The sequence below is a fragment of the Oncorhynchus clarkii genome, chromosome 32, assembly GCF_045791955.1.
Source record: "Oncorhynchus clarkii lewisi isolate Uvic-CL-2024 chromosome 32, UVic_Ocla_1.0, whole genome shotgun sequence".
Lineage (NCBI taxonomy): Eukaryota > Metazoa > Chordata > Actinopteri > Salmoniformes > Salmonidae > Oncorhynchus > Oncorhynchus clarkii.
The window spans coordinates 24,465,672-24,491,813 of NC_092178.1; the positions used below are offsets into that span (position 1 = coordinate 24,465,672).

At 41.3% G+C, this 26,142-nt stretch overlaps 1 protein-coding gene and 1 pseudogene across 8 annotated transcripts in view; one reads left to right on the forward strand and one right to left on the reverse strand.

The window, feature by feature from the left end:
* LOC139391828 (receptor-type tyrosine-protein phosphatase U-like) overlaps positions 1-26,142 on the forward strand; it is a 284,310-nt gene that overhangs the window by 36,546 nt on the left and 221,622 nt on the right. The gene's annotated exons all lie outside the window — the stretch shown is intronic.
* The window catches only part of LOC139391595 (intelectin-like), a 56,489-nt pseudogene that overhangs the window by 977 nt on the left and 29,370 nt on the right, over positions 1-26,142 (reverse strand).

The following is a 26,142-nucleotide window of genomic DNA, read 5'->3' on the forward strand; positions in this document are numbered from 1 at the left end:
TTTTTCAGCGGCAGGGACTGGGAGTCTAGTAAGGATCGAGGGAAAGATGAAGGGAGCAAAGTACAAAGAGATCCTTAATGAAAACCTGCTCCAGAGCACTCAGGATCTCAGACTGGGATAAAGGTTCTCCGTCCAACAGCACAATGACCCTAGGCACAATATCTGTACAGCGATGCTCCCCATCCAACCTGACAGAGCGTGATCTGCAGAGAAGAATGGGAGAAACTCCCCAAATACAGGTGTGCCAAGCTTGTAGCCTCATACCCAGGAAGACTGGAGTCTGTAATCGCTGCCAAAGGTGCTTTAACAAAGTGCTGAGTAAAGGGTCTGAATACTGATGTGAATGTGATATTTCAGTTTGTTCTTTTCTTTGTTTTTTTTTCTCAAAATAACTTCTTTGACATTGTGGGGTGTTGTGTGTAGATGGATGAGGGGAAAAAATGATTTAATCAATTTTAGAATAAGGCTGTAACGTAACAATATATGGGAAAAGTTAAGGGGTCTGAATATTTTCCAAATGCACTGTATATCATATACGCGTGAAAATGAGCAACTGAACGTCCATAGTGTATATCTTTCAATCACAACCCTTACAGAAAAAAATAGGCTTCTACGCAAACAGTTGTGGCAAACCTTTGGGCAATTTGTCTCAAATTTGCGGCAAGCACACATTTTCACATGCAAATTCGTTTTGTGGCCAAATGTTGCAGTACATATACATATTCTGGAAAACTTGTGGCGAACATTCTACTGTTTGCCGCAAATGTGCTGCAAACTCAGTATGAATATGCAAATTAGATCAGGTTTTTGGTTATTGTGTGTTAACATTGAAATGTTGTATCAACATAAACAAAATCACAACTTTAAATGAACGTCTCTGAGAAAAGAAGCGAAACATACTAATGTAGTAAATATACTAAACAACATGTTCAATGTCTTAACAGATTTGAAACAACTTGAAATCATCAGCATGGTAATGAAGAACAGAGCAAAGACGGGATATTTCCCAAATAAATGGTTTATTTCATCTTTTTATGTAGCTACAACATTTACTTGAGAGAAATGTGAACACTATGGCATGTTGACCTTAGGATGTTTAAAGGGACAACTATACAATTATTTGCATGAGCCAAGTGTTAACTGAGCAATAGATTTCAACCAATGGGAGTTTAAAAGATAATTAACTAAATGTAAATAATTAAAACAAAAACTAAATCAAACCCAGTTCATAAGTATTGCCTTTGTGAGTGAACTTTGGAAATTACGGCCCTGTGGAAGTACAACGCTTGTTGAGTGCATGAACTGAAACAATCAGAAAACACATATGAAATTAGGATACTGAAAACATTTTATTTTGGCAACTTAAAAAAGGTAGTAATAGACTTATGCCTAATATGGCAATTCATAATGTTTTTTCAAAATGAATTATTGTTACACTCTAAAACATGCTGCATTAAAAATAACCCAATTTGGGTCATTTTGACAACCCAACGCTAGGTCAATATTGGACAAACACAGTATTGGGTTAATTCAACCCAGTAGGGTTGGGTTGTCCTTCTAAAGTTGAGCGCTTGACCCAGCTGCTAGGTAAATTAGACCATATTATTGCTGGGTTAAAACAACCCAGTGTGTTGCATTGTGACAAACCCAGAACATTGGGTTGGGGGATTGACCCAGCAGCTGGGTAATTTATGTAATCATTGGTTTATTTTCAGTGTAATTCTAATTTTAATTTTGCTTTTATATGTTTGCCTTCTCTACCATCCCACCCTCTCATTTTCCTACACACAATCAAGATACAATATTGAATGTCAAATCATTAATTTGTATTGCCTGCATTTCAGAATATCAGAGCATTTTTTAAATAGCAAATTTAAACAAAGCCCTATTGTTTAAGTATGTGTCATTTCATAAAACAAGATTTCATAATAGGATTGATGATTAAAATGTATTTATATTATTTCATCAACCAAACAGTCCAAACATCAGACTAAAGCCTCAGCTGAACTTGATGTTCACACTCAGATTGCCATCTGAGAAAAACAAAGCATACGTGCGTGTAAAGCCCAAATCGGCCGGAGAAACGGCGTCAAAATGTGCACACGAGTAGAGCGTGTCAATTCGCATGCACTGTGTAGCGTATGCCAACTTAATGGTCATGAGAATCCATAATAAACAGTTGTGTTTGTTATGTTCCCTATGTAGCCCTTTTGAATTATTGTTGTGTGTTCCATTTATTTGGGGAGTTATGCATTACAGAATTTGGAACGCTGTTCCTTTCATTCAAGGTTTACAAATACTATCATCTAATTTCCCCATTAATCTCCCTATGCCTATCCACCATTTAAACGCGCAGGCAAGTCATTGAAGGATTTTCTGGTCTCTTCGAAGCTGTGTCGGAATGTCTTCCTGACAATCTTGTAGACTGGTGTTGGGAGGTCCACTGGCAGAAGTCTTAAAGCGATGTCACCTTGTGTATCTTAAGAGAATGTTTAGTGAATAATTAAGAATTAATGTGCATCTAAGGCACCATCAGCAGGGTCATTTCAAACTATACCTGCACTTTGAAGAGAAAGATCTTGGGCCTGCTACTCTCGGCTGGCAAGGTTATTTTTTTTGTCCTTGGAGACAGCGATCCAGTTCTCAGTGAGTTTCCCCAGGCAGTCCAGGTTTAAATTGGAGAAGTCCTGAGCAATCTGTAGTAAAGTGGACAAACAATTACTTTTTAATCATTAGTCTGGCTAACACCTAACTCTCGAAGTCATCCTGACCTCAGTCTGGAATGGCTCTTTAATATTGTCGGCACAGTGCATTGATAATGAAGGTGGCTGTGCTTTTACTAGTTGGCTCTCTGTCTTTCACACTCAAACACCCACACGCACAGCCACATTGAGCCCCTGGGCGCCGCCCCCTTCTATTACAATGGTTGGATTTTCTAATCCAAACAATGAGGTCTCAACCCCGAGGAGAAAGAAATCATTTGAGAGAACCAATCAAACCCCGTTGCACAATTTATGAGCGAATATTGCATTAACAAACAGCCTCATTTCCAGACCAGTGTGTTCACAGCTCTCCCTGCGGTGTGAGTCACGTGGGTTCCGTCAGCCAGGCTAGTTAATCACAGCAAACAGAATCAAATTCAAGTCTTAATGTTTTTGTAAAAAAAAATACCCACCATGCCTGGAGTATCCAGCAGATGCGGATACTCTCGTACTATCTCGACTGTCTTGTCCCCATTCTGTCTGGTCCACTGAGCCCTCTGGATTGCGGTGTCCTTCATGTACTCCGCAACATGGATTGCCGGCCAGATGTTGTTCTTTAGCCACTTGGTCATCTGGGCTGCCCTCTCACATTTGACACTGTTGTGAGCACAAAGTATTCAATGAATTATACATTCCTTATACCAATCAGTTTTCAAAATTCACAACAAATCTTTCAACGTGTACCTGGCAACACCCGGCTACTGCTCAAACTTGGTGTGTCGCTTGGGGTTTCCACAGTCCCATGTATTCACGTGTGTCCCGGGGACCTCCCCTTGTGTATGAAAAGGGTGGCGTTTACTCACTGCGTGTAAGTATTTTATGTTCTTCTTTAACTTCAGGCTATAGTCCAGTCGTCTAAAAGCAAAAGTGTTTCCTGGTCTATCTCCTCCACTACAATCAGAACGGTGTGGGGGACTGCCTAAATCCACATCTTCGGCGCCCGTGGAGCAGTTGTTGTTAACTGCCTCGCTCAAAGACAGAAGATTTTTCCAAAGTGGCTTCATGGTTCTAAGAGGCTCTGATGAAGTTAGGTCTTTCAAGTTTCCGTTAAGGTACTATTGGCTATCAATGACAATGTGGAAGACGTACATGTAGTTTCTGATTTACACTGGGTCAATAAAAAACTGTTTTGTTTTTCCCCACTGCTCTGTCCACTCACTCTCAAAAAGGAATTTCTCAGTTTTACTTACCCTCAAACTTTGGAACATGAGGCTAGGTTCCACTCATTGAGCGTATCCTTTACAAAGCTGTCCATTGACCTTGACAGAATTATATTTTTTTTTAAAGATAGCTAGCTATACTAACTTAGCTACATCAAATTTAAGGTGAGCTCTAACTACAGATAGAACAATGCTTTGCTCAAAGGTTACTGTTGACTAATCCCATTCTGTACAAATTTACGCAACCGCGACATTCAAACGAGGCTGCAATGAAAACTAATGGGACTGTAGCGACTGTGTTGGCATCAACATCTGGGGTGTGACCTACATTTCTATTCAAGTGATGATTGACATGGTAATGGCCCGATAGTATTGGAGAAAATTTGACAAAACAGACACCTCCGATGCTGTATTTTAAATTGTGATGTGTCATGACATAACGTACAGCATGCATAATGCAACTCATTTTGTGTCATACAGCCTCTCTCCACCAGGTGTGGCGCCTCTCTCACAGATTCAAAATAAGAAAGGGACAGGGTAATGGGGATACCTAGTCAATTGTACAACTGAATGCGTTCCTTTTTTTGTGTCATCTCTGCAAACTAACATGACTCTCAAAAGCCGCGACAGCCGCTGTCTTCTTCTGAAGATAACTTTAGACCTGCCTGAAAAAAACGATTCAAATTTGACACAAACCTTCAAATAGGTATGTAATGACACATTATATAAACTCTTTGTAGTGTTTTATATTTATTTGAGAGGTGATCAATTGGAGGTGGGTGGGCTTTATCTCTCCCTTTCCATATCACGCAGTAGGTTTCGCTTCCCCATCCGCCGTTTTAAAAAATACCCTACGGAGCGCATTGCCTTCTTCAATCATGCAGAGATGGGCAGCATGAAGGTCTTGTCAATGATTTTGCTGGAAAGGGGAGAAATTGTGCTTTACAATGGTATTCATATTACAGTTGCCCTAGAAGTATTACGTTTTTTAGACGCTAAAATAAGATAAATTGTACGTTACAGTGCGATGTACAAAAGTGTGTTAGCTAACTATAGCCAGCTAAAAGATTTTGAATTCATCCTCAACTTCACAAGTCCGACTAAAGCTGCCACTGTCAGAAACCATTGAAAACCAGTAAAGTAACGCTAGCTAACTTAATCATCATGAAAGCATGACATAAGCCTGCCAAATAGCTTGGTAGCTAGCCAGCTAACAGTTAATGAGTGAAACAGTCTACAACACAGTCCAAAATAATTTTCAGACTTAGCTAGCTAAGGTAGCTCACTAATTAGCTAACTTTAGCTAGCTACCGTTACACTGACACAGTTCACTAGCCAAATGTTTAAAAAAACATTACATTTAGCTATATTCCACGACAACACTCCAGTAAACTAGCATCGCAAGGCTAACTTTATCTAGCTAGCGTTACCACAGCCAGAGATATTAGCACAGAAAATGGCTAGCTATCTCTATCTACCTAATTATGGAACAACAAATTCAACCTGAATGAACATCAAAATTAATAATTTGTATCATTTGTTACTTAGCGTTTTCATGGTTTTCAGTCTGCAAAAACACCCTTTGTCTGTAAAACGCTCAGTTGCACTAGAAGACTTGCGAATTGTCGGTTGCAACAACCCAACCCAATGCCATGTCTTGATTACTTCATGTGCTGGTGGCGGGAGAATTAACCCAGTGGCTGGGTCAAATATCCATAATCAAACTTTAATAACCCAGCACCAACAACCCAACATTGCTGATTTGACAGAAAACAACCCAACTTTTGGCCCAATGCCTGTAACACAGCAATTGGGTCATGCAAACAACCTAACTTTTTGTTTTGTGTAACTTGCATCTCAAAGCCCTGCATGTAAGAAGCCTTGACCTGGTGCACACATATTTCTCTGTCCTCAGTTTGATTGAAGGCCTATATCTGTATTTTTGCCTTGTAACTGATTGCTTCTAGATCAAGATGAGCTAGCTACTAGTTTAAAGCAATTAACAACCTCATTGTTACAAAGAATGGATGTATAGGCTACATTTATGAGAATAAAACATGCATTTGCTTACCTTATCAATCTTGAAGACGATGCACTCATTTGTCACTCAAAAAAAGTGCAAGGGTGCTGATTAGAGGTCGACTGATTATGATTTTTCAACTCCGATACCAATTATTGGAGGACCAAAAAAAGCCAATATCGATTCATTTGACAATTTTTATTTATTTATTTGTAATAATGACAATTACAACAATACTGAATGAACACTTATTTTAACGTAATATAATACATCAATAAAATCAACTTAGCCTCAAATAAATAATGAAACATGTTCAATTTGGTTTAAATAATGCAAAAACAAAGTGTTGGAGAAGAAAGTGAAAGTGCAATATGTGCCATGTAAGAAAGCTAACGTTTAAGTTCCTTGCTCAGAACACGAGAACATATGAAAGCTGGTGGTTCCTTTTAACAAAAGTCTTCAATATTCCCAGGTAAGAAGTTTTAGGTTGTATTTATTATAGGAATTATAGGACTATTTCTCTCTATACCATTTGTATTTCATTAACCTTTCTTTGACTATTGGATGTTCTTATAGGCACTTTCGTATTGCCAGTGTAACAGTATAGCTTCCGCCCCTCTCCTCGCTCCTACCTGGGCTCGAACCAGGAACACAATGACAACAGCCACCCTCGAATCAGCGTTACCCATGCAGAGCAAGGGGAACAACCACTCCAAGTTTCAGAGGAGTGACATTTGAAACGCTATTAGCCCTTGAAGTCATAAACAGCTGCTGGCAAACGCACGAAAGTGCTGTTTGAATGAATGCTTACGAGCCTGCTGCTGCCTACCATCACTCAGGTCATTAATATGGTCAAATCCGGAAACTATCATCTCGAAAACAAGACGTTTATTCTTTCAGTGAAATACGGAACCATTTCGTATTTTATCTAACGGGTGGCATCCATAAGTCTAAATATTCCTGTTACATTGCACAACCTTCAATGTTATGTCATAATTACGTAAAATTCTGGAAAATTCGGTGGCCCAAACTGTTGCATATACACTGACTCTGCGTGCAATGAACGGAAGAGAAGTGACACAATTTCACCTGGTTAATATTGCCTGCTAACCTGGATTTCTTTTAGCTAAATATGCAGGTTTAAAAATATATACTTCTGCGTATTGATTTTAAGAAAGGCATTGATGTTTATGGTCAGGTACACATTGTAACAACGATATGCACCGCATTGATTATATGCAACACAGGACACGCTAGATAAACTAGTAATATCATCAACCATGTGTAGTTAACTAGTGATTATGATTGATTGATTGTTTTTTATAAGATAAGTTTAATACTAGCTAGCAACTTACCTTGGCTTACTGCATTCACATAACAGGCAGTCTCCTCGTGAAGTGCAATGTAATCAGGTGGTTAGAGCGTTGGACTAGTTAACTGTAAGGTTGCAAGATTGAATCCCCCGAGCTGATAAGGTAAAAATCTGTCGTTCTGCCCCTGAACGAGGCAGTTAACCCACCGTTCCTAGGCTGTCATTGAAAATAAGAATGTGTTATTAACTGACTTGCCTAGTTAAATAAAGATTAAATGAAGGTGTAAAAAAAAATGGCCAAATCGGTGTCCAAAAATCCCGATTTCCGATTGTTATGAAAACGTGAAATCGGCCCTAATTAATCGGCCATTACGATTAATCGGTCGACCTCTAGTGCTGATGCATCCTCCTCCCAATACAACCTCTTCCAACACCACTGGTAGGGGAAGGGTATCCATCTGCAAAAGTTAAGTTTTGCTTTGATGTCAAATGAACTTTTATTGTTGCAACCTTAGCTGTTGTGCTAGCTAACATGCTACTGAACCGTGAGACTAGCATTTTGACATGTATATTGGTATGAAAAGACATCAACATATTCACCTAAAAATATGTGTTTAGGCAAATCATTAGTTAGCTAGCTAGCATATTAATTGTTTAAAAATATGATAGCTATCGTAAGCTAGCTAAGCACTAGCCAGTCAGTGGTGCTGACAAATTGAAACTGGTATTAACAAAATGTATTTGACTCTATCCCATAAAACATGACATTGTTAACTAGGAATCATTTAGCTAATAAATGTAAAAGTTTATTAGGACGTTTAATAAGTTAGACACTGTGGTAGGTAGCAAACTAACTAAACTCAGCAAAAAAATAAACTGTTTCAGGACCCTGTCTTTTTCAGGACCCTGTCTTTCAAAGATAATTCATAAAAATTCAAGTAACTTCACAGATCTTCATTGTAAAGGGTTTAAACACTGTTTCCCATGCTTGTTCAATGAACCATAAACAATCAATGAACGTGCACCTGTGGAACGGTCGTTAAGACACTAACAACTTAGAGACGGTAGGCAATTAAGGTCACAGTTATGAAAACATGACACTAAAGAGGCCTTTCTACTGACTCTGAAAAACAGCAAAAGAAAGATGCCCAGGGTCCCTGCTCATCTGTGTGAAAGTGCCTTAGGCATGCTGCATTGAGGCATGAGGACTGCAGATGTGGCCAGGGCAATAAATTGCAATGTCCGTACTGTGAGACGCCTAAGACAGCACTACAGGGAGACGGACAGCTGATCGTCCTCGCAGTGGCAGACCACGTGTAACAACGCCTGCACAGGACCGGTACATCCGAACTTCACACCTGCGGGACAGGTACAGTATGGCAACAACAGAGAGGCTGGACTGAGGGCTTGTAGGCCTGTTGTAGTAAGGCAAGTGGTCACAAAACCCTCCGTCGCTGGAACAGACAGGACTGGCAAGAAGTGCTCTTCACTGACGAGTCGCGGTTTTGTCTCACCAAGGGTGATGGTCGGATTCATGTTTATCGTCAAAGGAATGAGCGTTACACTGAGGCCTGTACTCTGGAGCGGGATCGATTTGGAGGTGGAGGGTCCGTCATGGTCTAGGGTGGTGTGTCACAGCATCATCGGACTGAGCTTGCAGGCAATCTCAACGCTGTGTGTTACAGGGAAGACATCCTCCTCCCGCATGTGGTACCCTTCCTGCAGGCTCATCCTGACATGACCCTCCAGCATGACAATGCCACCAGCCATATTGCTCGTTCTGTGCGTGATTTCCTGCAAGACAGGAATGTCAGTGTTCTGCCATGGCCAGCAAAGAGCCCGGATCTGAATCCCATTGAGCACGTCTGGGACTTGTTGGATGGGAGAGTGAGGGCTAGGGCCATCCCCCCCAGAAATGTCTGGGAACTTGCAGGTGCCTTGGTGGAAGAGTGGGGTAACATCTCACAGCAAGAACTGGCAAATCTGGTGCAGTCTATGAGGAGGAGATGCACTGCAGTACTTAATGCAGCTGGTGGCCACACCAGATACTGACTGTTACTTTTGATTTTGAACCCTCCTTTGTTCAGGGACACATTATTCAATTTCTGTTAGTCACATGTCTGTTGAACTTGTTAAGTTTATGTCTCAGTTGTTGAATCTTGTTATGGTCATACAAATATTTACACATGTTAAGTTTGCTGAAAATAAACGCAGTTGACAGTGAGAGGACGTTAATTTAGCTGAGTTTAGATAGCTTGGTTTTCCATTTTCCAACAGATTTTCCTAATCCGCCTGATTGATCATCAACAGTTACTGGTCTCTGATCTTGTGTTCACCAGAAGTAGCTTCTGGTAAACTGTTTGCCACTAGTGGCAATAAATATTGTTGCCACAGGTTTGCTACAGATTCAAATAGAATCTTGAGAGAATTGTCTGCAGGAATAAAAATTCTGGCGAACTGTTTGCCACTAATTGCAATAAATATTATTGTTGCCAACTGTTCAAATCAAATCAAATCGTATTTGTCACATACACGTGGTTAGCAGATGTTAATGCGAGAGTAGCGAAATGCTTGTGCTTCTAGGTCTGACAATGCAGTAATAACCAACGAGTAATCTAACCTAACAATTCCAAAACTTCTACCATATACACACAAGTGTAAAGGGATAAAGGATATATACATAAAGATATATGAATGAGTGATGGTACACAACGGCATAGGCAAGATGCAGTAGATGGTATCGAGTACAGTATATACATATGAGATGAGTAATGTAGGATATGTAAACAAAGTGGCATAGTTTAAAGTGGCTAGTGATACATGTATTACATAAAGATGGAGTAGATGATATAGAGTACTGTATATACATATACATATGAGATGAGTAATGTAGGGTATGTAAACATTATATTAAGTAGCATTGTTTAAAGTGGCTAGTGATATATTTTTACATCAATTTCCATCAATTTCCATTATTAAAGTGGCTGGAGTTAAGTCAGTGTGTTGGCAGCAGCCACTCAATGTTAGTGGTATATAACACATATGGTATATAACACATATGCAAACTCTCCATCACTGAAACATAGGCTAATCAAATACAAAGGATTGTTTTAGCATCACTGTCCAAATACATATACTGGCAGCAAGTCCTAATACATACTGTAACGGACATTCTTATGTTTAAGGTTTAGGCTGGGTTTTTGTATAAGCACTTTGTGACATCTGCTAATGTAAAAAAGGAAATGGCCTTTATAAATACATTAGATTTTAATTGATGTTTCCAGGAAATTAGAGAGTAATGTACTCAAAGTGTTGTGTTGATATGGTGTCGGCTATTCTCATCCCCTGTACAAACACATATAACACATACGTACAAACTCTCCCACACTGAACCATATGCTAAACAAATACATAGGCTAATCAAATACATATACTTGCAGCAAGTCCTAATACATAGTGGACATTCTTATTTAAAGATACACTATGGAAGTGTATTATTTCATGAAACTACACAAATCCTGTGTTTCAGGAACATTCTATGATTTTGTTCATGACTGTGGGGAGAGGTGATGTTCCCCTTTCTGTCCAGTCGGATCATTTCTGGACAATATTTCTGCAAGTAAGAAAAAGGTAACACTTTTTAATATAGGGAACACATCTTATAGGGAACACATCTTATAGGGAACACATTTTATAGGGAACACATCTTTATTAGTTCTACTTGGAGACAGTTTTCTAACAGGGATTCTTGTGTAACTTGCTCTTTATTAAATACTAATGTCTTCATTATGACTAACAATGAGGTTATTAAGGATCGGCCAGTAACACATTACTTATAATGTTTGAGTAATAAAACTTAATAAATGCCTTATTAGCTACTTGTATACACACTTATAAACTACAAATTGGCCTATGTGCACCTTAAAATGTCTTACCAATATTTTTACCGGCAACTATCTGGTAAGAGTGGCGCTTTTTTTGGATGGTCTATATCGTACATGTTTAACCAGCTGCATTATTTCATCTGCAGATAGATATATAGACACTATACACTATAGCTCAGTCTTTCCCCTGGTTTATTTTTCAGGCGCGGAGCAAAGACACCCTCATCCCCGTGGCACCAAAATTGTGAAGGGTAACCAATAGAAGCCAAAGTCTTTGAAGCAGGAGATTATCACTTCCTGGAAGAGCTCGGCTTTGTTTGTTTGGAACGTTCGTTGTTTGAAAGTATTTTGGAAAGTTATTGGTGTATTTTATTTATTTCATTTTATGTAACCTTTATTTAACTAGGCAAGTCAGTTCATAACAAATTCTTACTTACAATGACTGCCTACCAAGGCAAAAGGCCTCCTGCGGTGACGTGGGCCTGGGATTAAAAAAATAAATACAATATAAATATAGGACAAAACACACATCACAACAAGAGAGACACAACACTACAAAAAGAGAGACCTAAGGTGGCAACATAACAGCAAAACATGACAACACAACATGGTAGCAGCACAAAATATGGTACAAACATTATTTGGCAAAGTCAAAAGCACAAAGGTCAAGAAGGTAGAGACAACAATATATCATACAAAGCAGCCACAACTGTCAGTACGAGTGTCCATGACTGAGTGTTTGAATGAAGAGATTGAGATAAAACTGTCCAGTTTGAGTGTTTGTTGCAGCTCGTTCCAGTCGCTAGTCGCAGCGAACTGAAAAGAGAAGCAACCCAGGGATGTGTGTGCGTTGAGGACCTTTATCAGAATGTGACTGGCAGAACGGGTGTTGTATGTGGAGAATGAGGTAGATATCTCAGATAGGGGGGAATGGGGGGAATGATAGGGGGGAATGAGGCCTAAGAGGGTTTTAGAAATAAGCATCAACCAGTGGGTCTTGCGATGGGTATACATAGATGACCAGTTTACAGAAGAGTATAGAGTGCAGTGATGTGTCCTATAAGGAGCATTGGTGGAAAATCTGATGGCCAAATGGCAAAGAACATTTAGCTGCTCGAGAGCACCCTTACCTGCCGATCTATAAATTATGTCTCCGTAATATAGCATGGGTAGGATGGTCATCCGATTCAGGGTTAGTTTGGCAGCTGCGGTGAAAGAGGAGCAATTACGATAGAGGAAACTAAGTCTAGATTTAACTTTAGCCTGCAGCTTTGATATGTGCTGAGAGAAGGACAGTGTACCTTCTTGCCATACTCCCAAGTACTTGTACCTCAAGCTCTAAACCCTCAGAGGTAGTAATAACACCTGTGGGAAGAGGGGCATTCTTCTTACCAAACCACATTACCTTTTGTTTTGGAGGTGTTCAGAACAAAGTTAAGAGTAGAGAAAGCTGTTGGACACTAAGAAAGCATTGTTGGAGAGCATTTAACACAACATCTGGGAATGGGCCACCAGAGTATAAGACTGTATCATCTGTATATAAATGGGTGAGAGAGCTTCCTACTGCCTGAGCAATGTTCTTGATGTACATTGAGAAGAGCGTGGGGCCTAGGATTGAGCCTTGGGGTACTCCCTTGGTGACAGGCAGTGGCTGAGACAGCATATTTTCTGAATTTATACACTGCACACTTTGAGAGAGGTAGTTAGTCAACCAGACCAAAGACATCTCAGTGACCCCAATACTCCTTAGCCGGCCCACAAGAATGGAATGGTCTACCGTATCAAAAGCTTTGGCCAAGTTAATAAAAATAGCAGCACAATATTGCTTAGAATCAAGGGTAATGGTGACATCATTGAGGACCTTTAAGGTTGCAGTGACACATCCATAACCTGAGCGGAAACCAGATTGCATACCCGAGGGAATACTATAGACATCAACAAAGCCAGTCAGTTGATTATTGACAAGTTTTTCAAACACTTTTGAAAAACAAGGCAAAATAGAAACAGGCCTATAACAGTTAGGATAAGCTTGATATCCCCCTTTAAATAAAGGATGAACTGTGGCTGCCTTCCAAGCAATGGGAACCTCCCCAGAAAGGAGAGACAAGTTAAAAAGGTTGGACATAGGCTTTACGATGATTTGGCAGCAACCTTAAAGAAGAAAGGGTCTAAACCATCTGACCCAGATGTTTTTTTTGGGGGTCAAGTTTAAGGAGCTCCTTTAGCACCTCAGACTCAGTGACTGCCAGCAGGGAGAAACTTTGTAGCAGGGTAGGGGAAAAAGAGGAAGAAACATTGGGGATAGTCCCATTAGAAGGGGTGGGAGATGAGGACATGTTGGACGGCAAGGGGGCATGGCTGAGTCAAATAGGAATCCTGACTTAAAGAAATGGTGATTAAAGAGCTCATCCATGTGCTTCTTGTCAGTAACAACCACATCATCAACAATAGCATTGAATAGTCCCCGCGATATGCAACTGTTCAGGGAAGTCAGGAACCAATACACGCAGTCAGTCAGGAAAGCAAAGGCCAGCTTCTTCATGCAGAAATTTGCATCCTGTAGCTCTAACTCCAAAAAGTTCTGGGACACTGTGAAGTCCATGGAGAACAAGAGCACCTCCTCCCAGCTGCCCACTGCACTGAGGCTAGGTAACACGGTCACCACCGATAAATCCATGATTATCGAAAACTTCAACAAGCATTTCTCAACGGCTGGCCATGCCTTCCTCCTGGGTACTCCAACCTCGGCCAACAGCTCCGCCCCCCCGCAGCTACTCGCCCAAGCCTCTCCAGGTTCCCCTTTACCCAAATCCAGATAGCAGATGTTCTAAAAGAGCTGCAAAACCTGGACCCGTACAAATCAGCTGGGCTTGACAATCTGGACCATCTATTTCTGAAACTATCCGCCGCCATTGTCGCAACCCCTATTACCAGCCTGTTCAACCTCTCTTTCATATCATCTGAGATCCCCAAGGATTGGAAAGCTGCCGCAGTCATCCCCCTCTTCAAAGGGGGAGACACCCTGGACCCAAACTGTTACAGACCTATATCCATCCTGCCCTGCCTATCTAAGGTCTTCGAAAGCCAAGTCAACAAACAGGTCACTGACCATCTCGAATCCCACCGTACCTTCTCCGCTGTGCAATCTGGTTTCCGAGCCGGTCACGGGTGCACCTCAGCCACGCTCAAGGTACTAAACGATATCATAACCGCCATCGATAAAAGACAGTACTGTGCAGTCGTCTTCATCGACCTTGCCAATGCTTTCGACTCTGTCAATCACCATATTCTTATCGGCAGACTCAGTAGCCTCGGTTTTTCTGATGACTGCCTTGCCTGGTTCACCAACTACTTTGCAGACAGAGTTCAGTGTGTCAAATCGGAGGGCCTGCTGTCCGGTCCTCTGGCAGTCTCTATGGGGTGCCACAGGGTTCAATTCTCGGGCCGACTCTTTTCTCTGTATATATCAATGATGTTGCTCTTGCTGCGGGCGATTCCCTGATCCACCTCTACGCAGACGACACCATTCTGTATACTTCCGGCCCGTCCTTGGACACTGTGCTATCTAACCTCCAAACAAGCTTCAATGCCATACAACACTCCTTCCGTGGCCTCCAACTGCTCTTAAACGCTAGTAAAACCAAATGCACGCTTTTCAACCGTTCGCTGCCTGCACCCGCACTCCCGACTAGCATCACCACCCTGGATGGTTCCGACCTAGAATATGTGGACATCTATAAGTACCTAGGTGTCTGGCTAGACTGTAAACTCTCCTTCCAGACTCATATCAAACATCTCCAATCTAAAATCAAATCTAGAGTCGGCTTTCTATTTCGCAACAAAGCCTCCTTCACTCACGCCGCCAAACTTACCCTAGTAAAACAGACTATCCTACCAATCCTCGACTTCGGCGATGTCATCTACAAAATAGCTTCCAACACTCTACTCAGCAAACTGGATGCAGTTTATCACAGTGCCATCCGTTTTGTTACTAAAGCACCTTATACCACCCACCACTGCGACCTGTATGCTCTAGTCGGCTGGCCCTCGCTACATATTCGTTGCCAGACCCACTGGCTCCAGGTCATCTACAAGTCCATGCTAGGTAAAGCTCCGCCTTATCTCAGTTCACTGGTCATGATGGCAACACCCACCCGTAGCACGCGCTCCAGCAGGTGTATCTCACTGATCATCCCTAAAGCCAACACCTCATTTGGCCGCCTTTCGTTCCAGTTCTCTGCTGCCTGTGACTGGAACGAATTGCAAAAATCGCTGAAGTTGGAGACTTTTATCTCCCTCACCAACTTCAAACATCTGCTATCTGAGCAGTTAACCGATCGCTGCAGCTGTACATAGTCTATCGGTAAATAGCCCACACAATTTTACCTACCTCATCCCCATACTGTTTTTATTTATTTACTTTTCTGCTCTTTTGCACACCAATATCTCTACCTGTACACTCCAGTGTTAATCTGCAAAAGTGTAACTTCGCCTACCTCCTCATGCCTTTTGCACACAATGTATATAGACTCTCTTTTTTTCTACTGTGTTATTGACTTGTTAATTGTTTACTCCATGTGTAACTCTGTGTTGTCTGTTCACACTGCTATGCTTTATCTTGGCCAGGTCGCAGTTGCAAATGAGAACTTGTTCTCAACTAGCCTACCTGGTTAAATAAAGGTGAAATAAAAAAATAAATAAAAAAAACATGGTCAGCTGTGAGGAGGAGGGTTTGTTCCTCAGGTCTTCAACTGTTTTCCAGAACTTCTTGGGGTTAGACCCACAGAGAGAGAACTGCTCCTTAAAGTAACTAACTTTGGCCTTCCGGATAGCCTGAGTGCACTTATTTCTCATTTGCATGAACAATAGCCAGTCAGCCTGAGTATGCGTGTCCCGAGCCTTTCGCCAAATGCAATTCTTGAGGTGTAACTCTGCAAGATCACCGTCGAACCAGTGGCTGAACCTGTTTTAAATTCTCATTTTCTTTATGGGGGCGTGTTTGTTAACAATACCACTGAAAATATCAATAAATAAGGTCCAAGCGTCTTCGACAGAGGGGATCAAGCTGATTCTATACCATTTTATAGTCCAGTTCATGAAGGAAGGCTTGCTCATTACATTTTTGACAAATCAGGACACGTCGTTTCATTGAGCAGCCATTACGAACACAGGCTGTAAAACACTGATCACTAAGGTCATTACAGAAAACACCAGACTGATACCTATCAGGATTATTTGATAGGATAACATCGAGGAGAGTAGCCTTTTCTGGGTGTTTGGAGTCATACCTTGTGGGATTGGTAATAATCTGAGAAAGATTTAGGGAGTCCCATTGCTTTAGGACTTGGTCATGTCCCAGTTTAGGTCACCTAGCAGGACAATTTCAGACTTAGTGTAAGGGTCCAGGAGAGAGTTTAGGGCAGATAGGGTGGTGCTGATGGAGGACAATAGCACCCAGCAACAGTCAACAAAGAGCTATTTGAAAGTTTAATGCTTAAAACCAGAAAATCAAATTGTTTGTGGACAGACTTGGTAGAGACAATCGAGCACTGAATCCTTGGTAAAGATTGCCACTCCCTCACCTTTGGAAGATCTATCTTGCCGAAAAAGGTTATAACCAGAAGGTTAACATCATCATTCAAAACACTCTTCCTTAACCACGTCTCAGTAATGACCAACACGTCTGGATTGGAGCTGTGAACCCATACTTTCAATTCATCCATTTTAGGTAATACGCTTCTAGTGATAACATGCTGAAAACCCAGGCTTTTATTAAGAGAGCAGAAATCAGTGAAGCAGATATCATAGCACAAGTCAGAATTGTGACTAGCAACAGTAGTTGGGCCAGGGTGCACATGCACATTTCCAGATATCATCAACAGTAATACAATCAAGGCATGGCATAGTACAGGGAGAGCTCTGCTGATTTATGACATCTGAATGTGCATCAGATGGCAACAAGATCATATTGTAAAGCAATTTCATAAGGTAACATGAATACAAAGCCGGTGAGAGGTGGTTAGAATAGGATAGGAGGCCAAAAGTCTGTGTAACCAATAGAGAGTCAGAGTCCCGAGTGTAGGAAGAAACATAGTCTGGCCCATGGTTGGGTAAAGAAAGTTTGTAGTCAACAAAGTATGCAGGAGTCATGAGGCAAATAGCAAACTGCACAAGATTAAAAAATATATAACGACTTGGGGCTAGCCATTGTAAGTTCAGAGTCACTCGCACCAACAGTGTGTGTGTGCTGAAGCGGAGGGAAAGCTCTGGAGAGAGGGTGGTTAAGGTACCTGTACCAGACGGTGAGACAGGCCAGGGCAGACGGTGAACAGATTGCCAGGTGGAACCCAAGCAGCAGTGCAGTAGGCAATGGGAGTAGGTGTCACACCCACTTGGAAGAAGCTTTTATTTCTGGAGGCAGATTTCTTGTAGAAAATTCCTGTGAATGGTCTTTGAACAGCAGGAGGGGACGCTTCAAAGACTCCTGACACTTGTTGGGCAAAAAGCCCTTTTACTTCACACCTTAGTGCTAATTTAATTTGTATCTGGTCTCTCCTTTCAAGCCTGGGAGCTCAGTTCCAGGTTGGAATGGCGTCCTCAGGTCTCTGCTGTTTGTATGCTAGAGCACCCTCTGTATAGCTTGGAAAAAGAAAACCTTGGAAGCAGTAATCTCCCTGGTTAATTTTGGTCAAAATTATGTTGTAGGTTTGGAGTTTTGATACAGAGCGAAGGCCATGATGTGGATAGTAGCATCCTGCATATGTACCTGCCGAAAAATCCATGTTTATCTAACTCCAAAACTATCCATTTGTAATTAACATATTGAAAGATGTGAGAGCTCACATTAAGCTGTGTCTCTCTCTCTGAGGGGGATGTGAGAAGCTACCTAGCTTCTTATGTTGGATCCGTGACGCTGTTGGCATCAGTTGCTGGGACTGCTTGTATCTTTCCAGTGATTCTGCCGACCAAGGACGGGTCTGAGGAGCTATTTGGCGTCGCAGCTATCCTAGCTGCTAGCTAGCTGGACATCAAGCTAGCAAGGTGTTCTTGAACGCAGATCGCGACGCAGTTAGCCATTGTGGCTGGGACCGCGGATTGTCCCGGTTTTGTGGCTGTCTAGATCCCTGCTGTTTGTTGTTTTCAGTCTTCCCCGTTATTGATACACATGCACCTGTTAAGAAACTGACTGTTATAGAACCGTTAAGGCTCCATAGATTGATGAGGAATTGAAAAACTATATGGTTGAAAGAGATGGTGCAAAAGGAGTGGCTAATAGCTTACTTACTGCAAATTACTGGCTTACTTACTGCAAATTGAGAAATGATGTGACTAAACTCAACAAAAAGAAGGAAAAAATGTATTATGAAGCCACGATCAATGATATAAAGAATGATGGGATAAAAGTACCTTAAATGAAATTATGGGCAGAAAGACAAATTCAACTCCATCTTTCATCGAATCAGATGGCTTATTCATCATAAAACCATTTGATGTTGCCAAATATTTTAGTGATTATTTCATTGGCAAAGTGGGCAAACTATATTCATGCATAGAAAAAACTAATAATGAAAGAAAGGCAGTGCAAGTTTGAATTTTGTGAAGTTAGTGTGGGAGAGGTGAAAAAAATTATTGTTATCGATCAATAATGACAAACCTCCTGGCATTGATAACTTAGATGGAAAGCTACTGAGAGTGGTGGCTAACTCTATAGCCACTCCTATCTTTCATATTTTTAATCTGAGCCTAGAGGAAAGTCTTTGTCCTCAGGCCTGGAGGGAAGTAATTCCGCTACCCAAAAGTGGTAAAGCGGTCTTTACTGGTTTTAACAGCCGACCTATAAGCTTGCTGCCAGCTCTTAGCAAACTGTTGGAAAAAATTGTGTTTGACCAAATACAATGCTATTTCTCTGTAAACAAATTAACAACAGACTTTCAGCATGCGTATAGAGAAGGGCACTCAACATGTACTGCATTGACACAAATGACTGATGATTGGTTGAAAGAAAGATTGTGGGAGCTGTACTGTAAGATTTCAGTGCAGCCTTTGATATTATTGACCATAAACTGTTGTTGAAAAAACTTAAGTGCTATGGCTTTTCATCTTCAGAGCTATCTATCTAATATAACTCAAAATGTTTTCTTTAACGGAAGCGTCTCTAATGTCAAACATGTAAAGTGTGGTGTACCGCAGGGATGCTCTCTAGGCCCTCTACTCTTTTCTATTTTTACCAATGACCTGCCACTGGCATTAAACAAAGCATGTGTGTCCATGTATACTGATGATTAAACCATATACGCATCAGCAACCACAGCTAATTAATTCACTGAAACCCTTAACAAAGAGTTGCAGTCTGTTTTGGAATGGTTGGCCAATAATGAACTGGTCCTGAACATCTCTAAAACTAAGAGGATGGTATTTGGTACAAATCACTCCTTAAGTGCTGGACCTCAGCTGAATCTGGTAATGAATGGTGTGGCTGTTGAACAAGTTGAGGAGACTAAATTACTTGGTGTTACATTAGATTGTAAACTGTCAATGTCAAAACATATAGATTCAATGGTTGCAAAGATGGGGAGAGGTCTAGCCGCAATAAAGAGATGCTCTGTTTTTTTGACACCACACTCCAAAAAGCAAGTTCTGCAGGCTCTAGTTTAGTCTAATCTCTGAATGATCCAATGTTGACCTAAATGACTAATGATGATAAATACAATCCACCTGTGTGTAATCAAGTCTCCGTATAAATGCACCTGCACTGTGATAGTCTCAGAGGTCCGTTAAAAGCGCAGAGAGCATCATGAAGAACAAGGAACACACCAGGCAGGTCCGAGATACTGTTGTGAAGAAGTTTAAAGCCGGCTTTGGATACAAAAAGATTTCCCAAGCTTTAAACATCCCAAGGAGCACTGTGCAAGCGATAATATTGAAATGGAAGGAGTATCAGACCACTGCAAATCTACCAAGACCTGGCCGTCCCTCTAAACTTTCAGCTCATACAAGGAGAAGACTGATCAGAGATTCAGCCAAGAGGCCCATGATCACTCTGGATGAACTGCAGAGATCTACAGCTGAGGTGGGAGACTCTGTCCATAAGACAACAATCAGTTGTATATTGCACAAATCTGGCCTTTATGGAAGAGTGGCAAGAAGAAAGCCATTTCTTAAAGATATCCATAAAAAGTGTCGTTTAAAGTTTGCCACAAGCCACCTGGGAGACACACCAAACATGTGGAAGAAGGTGCCCTGGTCAGATGAAACCAAAATTGAACTTTTTGGCAACAATGCAAAACGTTATATTTGGCGTAAAAGCAACACTGCTCATCACCCTGAACACACCATACCCACTGTCAAACATGGTGGTGGCAGCATCATGGTTTGGGCCTGCTTTTCTTCAGCAGGGACAGGGAAGATGGTTAAAATTGATGGGAAGATGGATGGAGCCAAATACAGGACCATTCTGGAAGAAAACCTGATGGAGTCTGCAAAAGACCTGAGACTGGGACGGAGATTTGTCTTCCAACAAGACAATGATCCAAAACATAAAGCATAATCTACAATGGAATGGTTCAAAAATAAACATATCTAGGTGTTAGAATGGCCAAGTCAAAGTCCAGACCTGAATCCAATTGAGAATCTGTGGAAAGAACTGAAAACTGCTGTTCACAAATGCTCTCCATCCAACCTCACTGAGCTCGAGCTGTTTTGCAAGGAGGAATGGGAAAACATTTCAGTCTCTCGATGTGCAAAACTGATAGAGACATACCCCAAGCGACTTACAGCTGTAATCGCAGCAAAAGGTGGCGCTACAAAGTATTAACTTAAGGGGGCTGAATAATTTTGCACGCCCAATTTTTCAGTTTTTGATTTGTTAAAAAAGTTTGAAATATCCAATAAATGTTGTTCCACTTCATGATTGTGTCCCACTTGTTGTTGATTCTTCACAAAAAAATACAGTTTTATATCTTTATGCCTTTCGCAAGGCACTGTATTTTGTGAAGCACACCAGTCCCGCTCTTGCTGAGCGGCCTTTCAGGTAATGTCGATATAGGACTCGTTTTACTGTGGATGCAGATAATTTTGTACCTGTTTCCTCCAGCATCTTCACAAGGTCCTTTGCTGTTGTTCTAGGATTGATTTGCACTTTTCGCACCAAAGTACATTCCAAGCTGTTTAAAGGCACAGTCAACTTAGTGTATGTACACTTCTGACCCACTGGAATTGTGATACAGTGAATTACAAATGAAATAATCTGTCTGTAAACAATTGTTGGAAAAATGACTTGTGTCATGCACAAAGTAGATGTCCCAACCGACTTGCCAAAACTATAGTTTGTTAACAAAAAATTTGTGGAGAGGTTTAAAAACGAATTTTAATAACTCCATCCTAAGTGTATGTAAACTTCCGACTTCAACTGTAAATAACATGCATGTCAGTCTCTCTTGTCTAAGAGTTGAGGAGAGACTGACTGCATCACTTCTTCTTTTTATAAGAAATATTCATGTGTTGAAAATCCCAAATTGTTTGCATAGTCAACTTACACACAGCTCTGACACACACATGTACCCCACCAGACATGCCATCAGGGGTCTTTTCACAGTCCCCAAATCCAGAACAATTTCAAGAAAATGTACAGTATTATATAAAGCCCTTATTGCATGGAACTTCCTTCCTTCTCATATTGCTCAAATAAACAGTAGTCTGGTTTAAAAAAAACAGATAAAGCAACACCTTGAGGTACAACTCCTCTCCCCTATTTGACCTAGATAGTTTGTGTGTATGCATTGATATGTACTGTAGGCTACGTGTGCCTCTTTAAAAACGCATGTAGTTCTGTCCTTGAGCTGTTCTTGTCTAATGATGTTCTGTATTGTGTCATTCTGTATTGTGTTTCATGTTTTGTTTGGACCCCAGGAAGAGTAGCTGCTGCTTTTGCAACAGCTAATGGGGATCCTAATAAAATACCAGATACCAAAATATATATTCAGTATATTATGGTACTGTGCTATTCTCCATGCATGTTTTGTGTTTATTGACGTGAAGCTGAAAAAGTAACTGTACACCTTTTCTAAAAACAAATTCTTGCCCCACCTCCCAACAATCCACACCGCCAGAGTATTGCAAAATAAAAGTAGAACAGAGAGTGATGGACCTGTAAATCAACTCAGTGTATGGCGGAATAAACTGCCTGTACTCCTGAATGTTAAATCGATCATTCTCCACCTCAGAAAACCCCATAAATTGAGCAGGTGGCTGATGGCAGTCGCACACGCACACCTTCAAGAACTGTATAGGACAGGTATAGGTCACATTGGCCAAGTGCTGACATAGATTAATTGAGGGCTTGTGACTCTTTACTCCGTGTGTTTCACTGTGTGAGCGGGAGGACATGAGGGGGACAAGGGGACAGTAGGGTGACAGGGTGATAGGAGGGGGGAACAGGTCCCTTAGGGTTGCTTCTCTTTTGCCTCTCTGGTCCCTTGTTCACAGTGCCGACGGTTACTGGTTAGTATTTCATGTACCGGGATTTTAAAAAGACAAGAAGACGCTGCTGTCTCGCTGCCATTTGGCCTGTGGCACCTTAACGACCTGAAATATGGAATATCTCCTCGATGTACACATCACTGACAATCTGAAATGGTCCACCTACACAAACAGTGTGGTGAAGAAGGCCCAACAGCGCCTCTTCAACCTCAGGTGGCTGAATACATTTGGCTTGGCCCCTAAGACCCTCACAAACTTTTACAGATGCAGGACAATGTTGTCCTCCAGGACAACTACAGCACCCGATGTCACAGGAAGGCCAAAAAGATTATCAAGGACATCAACCAACCGAGCCTCAGGCCTGTTCACCCCGCTATCATCCAGAAGGCGAGGTCAGTACAGGTGCATAAAAGCTGGGACCGAGAAACTGAAAAACAGCTTCTATCTCAAGGCCATCAGACTGTTAAATAGCCATCACTAGCCGGCTACCACCCGGTTGCTCAACCCTGCACCTTAGAGGCTGCTGCCCTATATACATAGACATGGAATCACTGGTCACTTTAAAAATGGAACATTAGTCACTTTAATAATGTTTACATACTGCTTTACTCATTTCATATGTATATACTGTATTTTAGTCAATGCCACTCCGACATAGCTCGTCCTAATATTTATACATTTCTTAATTACATTCTTCACTTTTACATTTGTGTGTATTATTGGGAATTGTTAGATACTACTGCACTGTTGGAGCTAGGAACACAAGCAATAATATCTGCTAAATATGTGTATGTCACTAATAAAATGTGATTTGATACTATGGACACATACACACATACACACTTCTTTTTCTATCCTAGTGGTGACCTCAACATCCTATTTTCTCTAAGCCCAACTCTAATCCCAGTGTTTTCCATAAGCACCAGCTGTCAGCTAATCATTTTCCACTTTCCATATTAACTAGGCTACTTTTCATTTCAAAGTTTTAATTCGCTAGTCCATCGAGCCCTCTCCTGCTAGAATGAACGGTATGCATCTCCTTGCGATCTATTGATAAGATAGGAAGGAACCTGTCAGTCACAAAGCGAGCGATGACAGGGAAATGCAGAAGAGAGGAAGAGGCGAAGCGAGAGATTACACTCTCACTAAAATCTGTCCAAAATAAACCCAATGCGTTTTATGGGCTTATTTTGGAACTATAGTGCTTTCAGAAAGTATTCACAGCCCTTTACTTTTTCCACAGTTTGTTGCAGGCCATCCAGCCTGCATTTAAAATAAATTCAATTTTGGTCACTGCCCTACACACAATACCCCATAATGTCAAAGTGGAATTATGTTTTTTTTATTTTTAATTTTACCCCGCTTTTCTCCCCAATTTTGTGGTATCCAATTGTTTTTAGTAGCTACTATCTTGTCTCATCGCTACAACTCCCGTACGGGCTCGGGAGAGACAAAGGTTGAAAATCATGCGTCCTCCGATACACAACCCAACCAAGCCGCACTGCTTCTTAACACAGCGCGCATCCAACCCGGAAGCCAGCCGCACCAATGCACACCGTGCACCTGGCAACCTTGGTTAGCGTGCACTGCACGTGCGGCCCGCCACAGGAGTCGCTGGTGTGCGATGAGACAAGGATATCCCTACCGGCCAACCCCTCCCTAACCCGGACAACGCTAGGCCAATTGTGCGTCGCCCCACGGACCTCCCGGTCGCGGCCGGTTACGACAGAGCTGGCGCTGCATTACAGCGCCCTTAACCACTCCGCCACACGGGAGGCCCCGTGGAATTATGTTTTTAGAATTTTTTACAAATTAATAAAACATGTAAATGTCTTGAGCCAATAAGTATTCAACCCATTTGTTATGGCAAGCATAAACAAGTTCAGGAGTAGAACAATTGCTTAACAAGTCACATATTAAGTTGCATGGACTCACTTGTGTGGAATAATAGTGTTTAACATGCTTTTTGAATGAGTGCCTCATCTCTGTACCCCACACATACATTTATCAGTAAGGTCTCTCAATTGAGCAGTGAATTTCAAACACAGATTCAACCACAATGACCAGAGAGTTTTTCCAGTGCCTCGCAAAAGGCACCTATAAATGGAATGGAGCTAAGCACAGGCAAAATCCTAGAGGAAAACCTAGTTCAGTCTGGTTTCCACCAAACACTTTGAGATTAATTCACTTTTCAGCAGAACAATAACCTAAAACACAAGGCCAAATCTACACTGGAGTTGCTTACCAAGAAGACAGTAAATGTTCCTGAGTGGCCGAGTAAGTTGACTTAAATCTGCTTGAAAATCTATGGTAAGCCTTGAAAATAGTTGTCTAGCAATGATCAACAACCCATTTTAATAGAGGTTGAAGAATTTTGAAAAGAATAATGGTTAAATATTATGCAATCCAGATGTGCACATTTCTTAGAGACATACCCAGAAATACTCACAGCTGTAATCTCTGCCAAAAGGTGATTTGTGTTGACTCAGGGGTGTGAATAATTATGTAAATGTGATTTTTGTATTTCATTTTCAATACATTTTAAAAAGTGTCTAAAAACATGTTTTGACTTGGTCATTATTGTGTATAGATGGGTGAGGAAAAAAAACTTGTATTAATTTTAGACTAACACAACAAAATGTGAAATAAGTCAAGGGGTATGAATACTTTCTGAAGGCACTGTAAGCTTGTCACCTGCCTTCCCACCTTGGGTCAACAACTTCCATTGTTAAGGCGGAGACATGAGCATCTCATCATTACATGCATTATATACACTGAGTATACCAAACATGAGGAACACCTTCCTAATATTGAACTGCACTCCCCCCTTTCACCTTCAGAACAGCCTCAATTAATCGGAGCATGGACTCTACAAGGTGTCAAATGGTTCTACAGGGATGCTGGCCCATGTTGACCCTAATGCTTCGCACAGTTGTGTCAAGTTGGCTGGATGTCATTTGGGTGGTGGACCATTCTTAATACACACGGGAAACTGTTGAGCAGCGTTGACACAAACCGCCGCATGTCACAGACTACCAGTACCATGTTCAAAGGCACTTAAGTCTTTTGTCTTGCCCATTCACTGTCTGAATGGCACACATATACAATCCATGTCTCAAGGCTTAATAATCCTTCTTTAACCTGTCTCCTCACCCACGTGTCAAACTCATTCCACGGAGGGCCGAGTGTCTGCATGTTTTCACTGGAACTCCCCTCGCGTGATTGACTATGTCTTAAGTGAAAGGACAAACCAAAAACCGGCAGACACTAGGCCCTCCATGGAATGAGTTTCACACCTGATCTACACTGATTTGAAGTTATCTACACTGATTTGAAGTGGATAAGTGACATCAATAAGGGATCATAGCTTTCACCTGGATTCACCTGGTCAGTCTATGTCATGGGAAGTGCAGGTTTTCGTAATGTTTTGTGCGCTCAGTGTATATGGTTGCAGTCAAGTTTCTTCATACGTAGGAGGGAAAGAGAGCATGATGCTCGATAATCTGCACGTAACATAATGATAACC